General features: G+C 44.5%; 1 protein-coding gene across 1 annotated transcript in view; it reads right to left on the bottom strand.

The window, feature by feature from the left end:
• Nucleotides 1-9: 9 nt before the first annotated feature.
• Nucleotides 10-9,952, bottom strand: part of MFAP3L (microfibril associated protein 3 like) — a 190,748-nt gene continuing 180,805 nt past the window's right edge. Inside the window, exon 8 of the transcript XR_014826567.1 lies at nt 10-590. The gene's annotated coding sequence lies outside the window, so the exon portion shown is untranslated. The remainder of the gene's footprint in view (nt 591-9,952) is intronic.

Raw genomic sequence — 9,952 nt, 5'->3', positions numbered from 1 at the left:
GGGGCTGACCTGTCAGAGCACCTGTCAGAGCATCTCTGCCGGCGCGGTGGCCCAGGACCTGGACCCTGAGGCGGTCGCCTTCCTCCCGAAGCCTCACTTGGGCGGGGCCGTATTGTTTGTATCGTTTAAAAAATTCATCTTTCAACCTCTTCCCTACCATGTTTTTCTTTTCCAGCACTGATTCTTCTTCATTGTGTTGAAAATTACAAAATCTCTTTTTTTTCCCTCTTTTCTTATTAGGGCTGGTGGGTTAAGGGTCTGGCTTTGTCACTTCTGTTGACTCTGGTTACAGCTGTGGCGTCGGTTCAGTCTCTGGCCTGGGAATTTTCCCATGCCACAGGTGTGGCCAAAAAAAAAAAAAAGGCGTTTCCATTGTGGCACAGCGGAAACGAATCTGACTAGGAACCAGGAGGATACGGGTTTGCTCCCTGGCCTGGCTCAGTGGGTTAAGGATTGGCGTTGCTGTGAGCTGTGGTGTAGGTCACAGATGTGGCTCAGATCCTGCTTTGCTATAGTTGTGGTGTGGGCCAGCGTCTACAGCTCCAATTAGATCCCGAGCATGGGACCCTCTATATGCCCCGGGTGCAGCCCTGAAAAGACAAAAAAAAAAAAAGACGTTTTTGTTTGTGATGATGCTGGTGGACTTCTATAGGAAAATGTTCTGTATGAAAAGAAGTGAGGAGTTATCTTGTGGTGCAGCAGGTATAGCCAAAACCAACAAACTGAACAAACAACAACAACAAAAAAAAAAACAAACAAGCGAAGGAGTTCCCTTTGTGGCATAGTGGTAACAAACCCGACTAGTATCATGAGGACATGGGTTCAATCCCTGGACTTACTCAGTGAGTTAAAGATCTGGTGTTGTATAGGTCGGCAGCTGCAGCTCTGATTCGGCCCCTAGCCCGGGAACTTCCAGATGCTGTGAGTGCAGCCCTAAAAAGAAAGAAAACAAATAAACCAAAAAAAAAAAATTGGTGATTGACAGGACCTCTGATTTCCCCTGAAATAGTTATTATATTATATTTTATTTTAATTTTGGTCTTTTCTAGGGCCTAACCTTTGGCATATGGAGGTTCCCGGGCTAGGGGTCAAATCCAAGCTGTAGCTGCCGGCCTACACCAGAGCCACAGCAACGGGGGATCCGAGCCACATCTGTGACCTACACCACAGCTCACGGCAACGCCAGATCTTTAACCCACTGAGCGAGGCCAGGGATCGAACCTGCAACCTCATGGTGCCTAGTCATATTCGTTAACCACTGAGCCACGACGGGAACTCCTAGTTATTATATTTTAAAATATATGTTTCGTTAGAAGTATATGTAAAAGAAAATAGAGACCTGATTCTGTAGTATTCTAAAGAGAGAGGATTCGCACATGGACTACCAGGCCTATATAGTGACAAGTAAAATCAGTCAAATATTATCGTTGTATAGTTGAGGGTTCTCAGACCCAATGAAATGCTCAGATAGAAAAGATCCTAAAGACAATAGAGATTGGGAAACAAACACTGCAACATTAGTAGTTACGAAACAGATATCACTTTTAGACCTAAAATCACTGGGTTTACTATTTAGGGATAGACCTATAAGTGAAACATGGATTAACAAAAGGCAATGAAAATGGGATCAAGAATTCCTCTGCATTCTTCATGGAATACTACTCAGCCATAAGAAGAATGAAATAATGCCATTTGCCGCAACATGGATGCAATTAGAGATTCTCATACTAAGTGAAGTAAGTCAGACAGAGAAAGTCAAAAACCATATGATATCACTTATATGTGGAATCTAAAATATGACAAAATTGGAGCTCCCATTGTGGCTCCGAGGGTTAAGAACCTGATTAGTATCCATGAGGTTGTGGATTTGATCCCTCAGGGGGTTAAGGATCTGGTGTTGCCACAAGCTGTGTTGCTGTGGCTATGACTATGGTAGGCAGCTCCAATTCGATCCCTAGCCTGGGAACTTCCATATGCCACAGGAGTAGCTATAAAATGAAAAAAAAAAACACCAAAATATGACACAAATGAACTTATCTATGAAACAGGAATAGACTCACATAGAGAATAGACTTGTGGTTAATGGGGTGGGGTTGAGGGGGGCGGGGCAGGAGGGAAGGATTGAGAATTTGGGATTAGTGGATGCAAACAGTATATATAGGATGGATAAATAAGTTCCTACTATATTCAATATGCTGTGAGGAACCATAATGGAAAATAATATGGAAAAAAAATCTATATAACTGAATCACTTTGCTGTACAGCAGAAATTAACACAACCTGTAAACCAACTATACTTCAATATAATTTTTTTAAAAAAAGAATTCCTACGTATTCCTTAAGAGAGTAATTGATTCTAGGATTTAGCTAACTTTAAGCACCTGATCCAAGAGATATTTTTAAAAGGCATACTTATTTCCAATCTTTTTTGTGCTTTCAAGATAACAGATGTTACTTCTGAGCTCTTGAAGAAACACTTTTTGCATTCGTTATGAGAGCTGCTGCAAATAAACAACAGGATGCTCTTGAAACTCCAGGTTCTGGGGTGCAGCCAGACTCCTGCTGAAGCTGTAAGACGCTCTGGATGTGGGGATGATTAACCCCAGCAATGGGGATGAGTCCCTGACAAGGTACCGCCCACCCTTGGAGTACCAGGTTTGGGAGGGCCCAGAACTCCTAGCGTCTTCAGCATCCTAGGCTGTCCTGGCAAAAAAAAAAAAAAGGACTTCTTATAGGGACTCTCCATTGAGAGGGACCTAACTAGGGAAATCCAGGTGACTGTGTTAAGTCCAGGGGACGGGGAGAGGTCGGAAGTGTCCATTTTTGCCTAAAGTGCCAGATTGAAAGTCAGCGGCAGCTTCAGACAGGGCTGGTTCCAGGCGGTTGATGCATTGACAGGCTGCAGAAGAGTTGTTGCATCATTTCTGAAACTGCACACTGACCCTTTCTGTGACCATTGGACCCTTGCAAGCTACCTGATTAAATACTGTCCAAACTATGCCTGGTCTGCCCAACTATGCTTAATCCAGATCAGTAGACTTAGGAACACGTAACCTTCCTTAGCATTAGCTGGGTGCTCCAAACACATCTTAAAAAGGCTCCACGGATTCCCAAGTCTTCACATTTATGCTGGACGACAAGTCCATCTGATGCACCATCCACTTTTTTTTCAACTACAATTTGGGAATCTAGCTTCAAGCACAAAGTGGCAAATGATGGATGTGCAAGAGATATTAATGGACTAGCTGATCTTCATTAGTAATTAGCCATCACTATCATCAACTCGTTACTCACTCTTCCTTCCATTTAGTCATTTACTCATTCAAAACATTTATTAAGTGCTGATTATGTACCAGAACTGTGTCAGGCACTGGAAGGGCCAAGAGGATGCAGTTGCCCTGTTCCTGGAGCTCACAGGTGACTGAAGACTCCTAATGACATACTGAGTCTATATTCCTGTGTCTACATAAATGAGGACAAGGAACCAGGTTGTCTTTATCATACTCCAATATTACAGACCCACTGCTCCCCATCAACCTCCTTAAAAGAATTGCTCTAGGAATTCCTGTGGTGGCTCAGTGGGTGAAGAACTTGACAAAGTGTCTGTGAAGAAACGGATTTGATCCTTGGCCCTGCTCAGTGAATTGGGGATTCAGCATTGCCGTAGGCTGCGTTGTGGGTCGAAGATGGGGCTTGGATCTGGCACTGCTGCAGTTGTGGCACAGTCCAGCAGCTGCAGCTCTGATTCGACCCCTAACAGGTGCAGTCATAAAAAGAAAAACTGCTCTAATCATTTTATTCTTAGAATATCACAGAGTTGATCAGAAAATTATGAGCAAGTGATGTTATTACCAGGAAATGACAAATGACCCAGCAGCTAAGGGCAGTGTTGGGGGACTGAGTTCAGTTGATGAAAGGGGTTTACCAGGTGGCATTTCAGGGGGGCATTAAAGCAGTAGTCAAGACTAAGAATGGGGAGAACAGCCAAGGAGACAGGAGCATGGAGAACAGATACAAGGAGGTCACCAAATACTGCTGTGTAATATCTGTATTATATGAGGTCATTCTCCTAACCCTCCAATTTTATTTTTTAATTTCTTTTCTTTTTCTTTTTTTTTTAATGGCCGAACCCATGGTATAGGGAAGTTCCTGGACCACGGATGAAATCTGAGCTGCAGCTGGGACCTGCGCTGCAGGTGGGGCTATGCCTGATCCTTTCAACCTGCTGTACCAGGGTTGGGGACTGAACCCCAGCCTCTGCAGGAAACTGAGCCTCTGCAGTCATAGTCTTAACCCACTGCACCACAACAGGAACTCCTATTTTTTAATTTTGGTATATAAAATTATACATTAATTTTGGAAACTTTGAATGGCATGAAAAAATTTTCATATCCCACCGCCTAGAAGCAACTTCAGCTAATATTTGGTATAGCCACTATTTTTCTACCTGTTTCTTTTTAAAAAGCAATTGAGATAATACTGCTCTTAAAATTTTATAACTTGCTCCAAAAAATAAAGCTTCACAGAAAATCTTGTTTAATACTTCATAACTATTTCAACCTTGTTTAATACTACATAAATATGCCATTGGACAAATACTTACAAAGGTAATGAACTATTCTCTTATTATAAGTTTTCACTATATTTCCTACCTATTTTAACATTTTGTTGCTATAAATAACTCCATGATCAACACCTTATGTTTTGGAATATTAGTGTGGATTGTCAGAAGGATCATTGGTTTCCAAGACATGAAAAACTTAGTGTCATACACATATTGCCAGATTGTTTTCTAAATAAAGCAATTTAAAACTGAAAGAAAAAATGTTTTGTCACTTAGAAGCAGTGTTATTTTCAAAATAGCATTGGGCATTCCCATTAAAAATAATCTTTGCTAATTCTTTTGTATTTCTTTTTATATGTTTATCTACTTATTTAATTTTTTGGCCCCACTCATGGCATGTGGAAGTTCCCAGGCTAGGGATCTCGAACCTGCACCACAGCAGTGATGACAACACTGGATCCTTGAGCTGCTTTTCCTTTTGAAGTTAAACAGCACAGATGATAGCTATTCACCAAAAGTTTGTGCTCACCTTTCCTGAGCATGAATTTGTATTAGGAAAGAGGTGGTGGTCCAGCTAGGGCTTTACTTCCCAGCCCACCTTGCATCCTGGTGTGTCCAGGGGCAAAGTTGCTGATGGACTATGAATAGATGTGTGTCACATCCAGGCCAGGTTTGTTTTTTGTTTTTTGTTTTTTTTTTGCTTTTTAGGGCTGCACATGTGGCATAGGGAGGTTCCCAAGCTAGGGGGCAAATCAGAGCTACAGCTACTGTCCTACGCCACAGCCACAGCAATGCCAGATCCAAACCACGTCTGTGACCAGACAGCTGCTGGCCTACACCACAGCTCATGGCAACACCAGATCCTTAACCCACTGAGCAAGACCAGGGATCGAACCCTCAACTTCATGGTTCCTAGTCGGATTTGTTTCTGCTGCGCCACGACGGGAATTCCAGGGCAGATTTTCTCAAAGGCATGTGTGCCTTCTCACTTTGTCTTCCTCCGCCGGCCAGCTGAAGTGGGCCAGGGAAGACAGAACCTGGGTAGACAGAACCTGGACGTGCCAATCATCTTGGGGAGGAAAACCACTGAGAGCTAAGGACAGCTGAATTGATTGGACTGCTTCATATATTCATGTTTCCCATTGACCCATGGAAAGGTTGGCAATCATTTGTTACAGTCACTAAATTGTCCTCCTCAATACAAGTATCTACAGAAAAGATGATCCCATAGCAAAGACACCAAGCTCTCTTCTTTCTTTTTAACTATAGAAGCCATATATATGTCACAATGAGCACGGATAATGTACTACTTAAAAATTAGGAATGAAATTGATGTCCAACACAATCACATTTTCAACCACTCATCTATCCACCCAGCCATTTAATAAATACTGGGGGCCACATGAGTGTGAGATGCTGAGAATCAGTTTCTGTGATTTCCTAAGCATATCCAGATGCCCCCCCCACCCCCAAAATGACCTCGGCCCTGGGTACAATCCTATCTGGACTCTGAGGCAGTCCACCCCATGCAGACGTATAGGAGCACTTTCCTTAGGAAGGAGGCAAAATGCACTTTTATGCACGTTATGACAGGGAGTGAGAGAGAGAGAAGGCAGCCACTGTGCATGAGGAAGGGGGACCACAGGCAGGAGAGGATCAGCAGCATACTGGTGATCAGGATGGTCCACTGAAGCTCTCAGATGAGAGAGAGGAGAAAGCATCCTAGGAAAGAGCCAAGATGCAGAGATATGAGGAGTTAGGTGGGAAGTGGTCATCGCCTGGTATGGGGGACCGGTGAGTGGACCACCTGACAAGCCCTCTCCGGTCCTTGGCAAGGACTGTGGTTTGCAGGGTCAAGTTCAGGACGGTCCTTTTTTCCTGTTATTACTTTCTGGTTCTGAGCTGTGTCTTAAACTTTTTGGGCTGCCAAAACAAAATTTTGTTTTTCGCCTCCCCAAGTTCATGTCCTTCTCAGATGCCATCAAATCAGAAGTCTAAGTCTTATCTAAATAGCATGGAAATTGGATGTGGCTGAAACTCCAGTTCTTGTCCAGGGGTGAACCTGTGCTTCCAGAGCCAGGGGTGAGGGATGTGGGGAGTGGGGGAAGCATAGCACAGACTCTCCCACCCTAGAGAGAGAAGGAAAAGAGGAGTCCCAGGCTCATCCAAATTCCAACAGGGCAAACTCATCACCCTTCCAGGTTCAGGAAGAACCTTTGATCCCGTGTTCTGCCCTCTGACCCATTGGGCAGAGGTTCGGCTTTCCAAACCCATTGTGGGTGGGGTGGGGATCTGGATCCCCACTTCACTGGGTAGGGTGAGGTCCCAAGGCTCTCGAGGGCCTGCCACCCAGGTTGTGCCAGGTGGGGGCCCAGCACCTGTGGCCTCCTGACCACACTGATGACTCTGCTGATCTGGGGTGTGGGAGGGGCTTCCAGTCAGCCAGATCTGATGGGCATTACCCTAGCGGGGCTCTCTGTGGGGCACCCTCCCACGTGGTCCTCTGCCTGGACCTGAGGCTCCTGAGGGCAGCCTTAGAAGCCCAGGAGGAGGCAGCCTCACCCCCAGAGCTTAGCTTCACCAGGGCCCCGAGCCCAGCCTGGGGGCAATGGAGAGCCAGATATATGAGCCCCACTGGGGGGCCCTCCTTTGAATTGGGTTGCCCCCAGGCCCTTGCTCTAGGCCTGTGATGGGAGGGTGGCCCAAATTCTGACTAACAATTGATTAGCGATCCTATCTTTAAGTCTTGTCTCTCTTCTTGTATTTTACTCTAAGCAGTCAGGAGGAGCTTAGAGTAGGCTTCCTTCAACCCTCACTTTGAGATTTTCTCAGACAAGTATCCACTCATCCCTTGCGAGCTGCATCTTCCCCAAAACCCTCGGACATGAACATAATTCAGCCAAGCTCGTTGTCCCTTTGTGACAAGGATGGGCTTTCCTCTATCCCTAGTGACCTGTTCCTCATTTCCGTGTGAGATCTCATCGGAATGCTTTTCACATATTTCCACCAAAATATGGGGTTCCGAAGGCATTCTCTAAGAAGATCAGGGTGTTCTCTGTAGCTCTCTTCATTTCTTTTCTTTTTTTTTTTTTTTCTGGCCATGCCTGCGGCATGTGGAAGTTCCCTGGCCAGGGATCAAACCCACACCACAGCAGCAACCTCAGCCTCAACAATGACAACCTGCTGTGCCACCAGGGAACTCCTATGCTTTCTGGTCTCTTTCCAGAATTGCCATTCATGGTCTGTTCCTGGCAACCAGGCTGCTTCTCTCAGGAACCTCAAAGCTCTTCCAGCATCTTGCTGTTACCTAGTTCCAAAACCACTTCCACATTTTACAGATTTGTTCTGGCAGACTCTTGGTACCCATGTCTGCCTTCGTCCCTTATAGCTGTAGCAGCAGCAGAAGACCACGGGTTGGTGATTTACATGCAGCAGACATTTATTGCTGTGGTTCTGGAGGCTGTGAGTCCAAGACGGTGGTGCTGGCAGATTCTCTGTCTGCCAAGGACCCTCATCCTGGCTGATGGCTATCTTTTCACTATCCCCTCTGACAGGAGCTTTGTGAGGGCTTTTTCCTAAGGGCAGAATTCCCTCCTCAGGGCCCTGTCCTCAGGCCCTAATCACCTCCGAAAGGCCCCACCTCCTCACACCATCACACAGGGTGGGGGTGGGGGTGGGTTTTCAACATGTGAATTTGATGGCATCACTAACATCCAGCCTACAACAGCACCTGCCAGAAAAATTATCTCTGGATAAACGGAAAATTCTTTTTCATTGAACATTGGACATTTGAGTCATGGAAATAGGTGGTTTTTCCTTTTTTTTAGGCATAAATAGTCTCTCATGGTTGATGCAGCTCTGAATTCCAGGCCTTTGGCAAATCACCACCACGGAGTTGATGAGAATGGCTGTGATGCTGCCCGCAGAGCAAACAGGTGAATTCTGCTCCTTCTGTCCTCAGGCTCTATTTCCTCCCCCAAGGAAATGGCTATCTGTCACAGGGCTGTTTATTCTCTTGGGCTCAAAGCACCCTGTCACAGCTATAGCTACTGTGAAGCCGCTTCTTTACATGCTTTTCTGCTGAGATCAGGGAATAGTTGCTGGATTAAATTAGCCACAGGAGGGCTCCATTGCAGTTTCCAGAAAAAAAAAAAAAATGTCTGCAGTTGTACTTTCTTGGCACAGAATTGCATCTCTGCAGTTTCAGTGGGTCAGAGCTATTTATACAGGTGAAATAAGAAGCCAGGGCATGGACATGGGCACAACATTCAGGTGTTCATTTAAAAAGTCCAGAGAATTTTCTGGAAGCCTGGAGTGTATTTCTGCAGGAAATAGCATGACAATGAGACTTGGAATAATAAGCTCTGGTTTATTTATTTCATTTTTATCTTAGGCATTTTAAAACTCAAAGCAATAGTATATATTCAGGATATGCAATTAATTTATAGGTGTGTAATGCATGAAAAACACACTTACGCTAATGCATTATCCAGTATTTTTCTTCCTGTCAACCAAAAAGACTGTTATTATAATCCAGTCTGATGGGCCAGATGTTGCATGCCTTTGTTTTCACATACAACAGTGCTTCCTAGAATGTTCTACAGGATAACAGCTTTTACTGAAGAAAAGCACATAGACTTCCAGGGGAAACAAAATTTAGCAAAATCCTTTATTTCAGAGCTTATCAGCGCATCACTCTGCATTTCCTAGAGATGCATTTCATGCACATCTGCTGCTCTTCTTAGAGGCTAAAATCACAGTTTCAAACATTACCATATGGAAAAAACACACCTGAAAAGAGAGTTCAAAACCTGAGACCATACCTGTTCTGAGAAGTGGTGAAAAACACATGGAAAATAGAGAGTATTGTGTTTCCTGATGCTTTTGGAATTTCTTCCTATTCCTCACTCCCAGAAACCCTACAGGAATGACAGCCCAGGGCCAGGAGGCTTCTGGGGTACTCCCGGAAACACCTGGGACACCCCCGGTTTTGAAGTTCTAGCTCATTCTCCTGCAGCTGTCAAGGGCTGCACTTATCATTTTACTTGTTTCTTTTTAATTTGGAAAAAAGTAGTAGCTGCAGAGTCTAGTAAATGCAAATTCTTGATGATGAATATGACTGTGTTTTTGGATTAAACCATATGAGCCAGATGGGGCTCTGAGGAGAGAAATGGTCCCCTAGCAGAGAGGAAGGAGCAGCAGGTGAACTGCTGATTTTGGAGAAGAGTCACTGGTCTTCTCATTTCACAGGGTAAGAGCTCTATAAGTCATCAAACATAACAACAGGTAATGTGTACTTCTTTAAAAAAAAAAAAGGCATTTTGTGGCTGCATGGCACTTAATGTCACGCTTCCTAAGAAGTCACTGAAAATCATAAGTGATTGAGCA

This window comes from Sus scrofa, chromosome 14 (assembly GCF_054392235.1).
Source record: "Sus scrofa isolate SSC_HxYL_T2T_F1_AM1 chromosome 14, Sscrofa_HxYL_maternal_Yorkshire_Landrace_v2.0, whole genome shotgun sequence".
NCBI lineage: Eukaryota > Metazoa > Chordata > Mammalia > Artiodactyla > Suidae > Sus > Sus scrofa.
The sequence above is the reverse complement of the archived record's forward strand: the minus strand, read 5'-3'. Positions and strand labels throughout refer to the sequence as shown.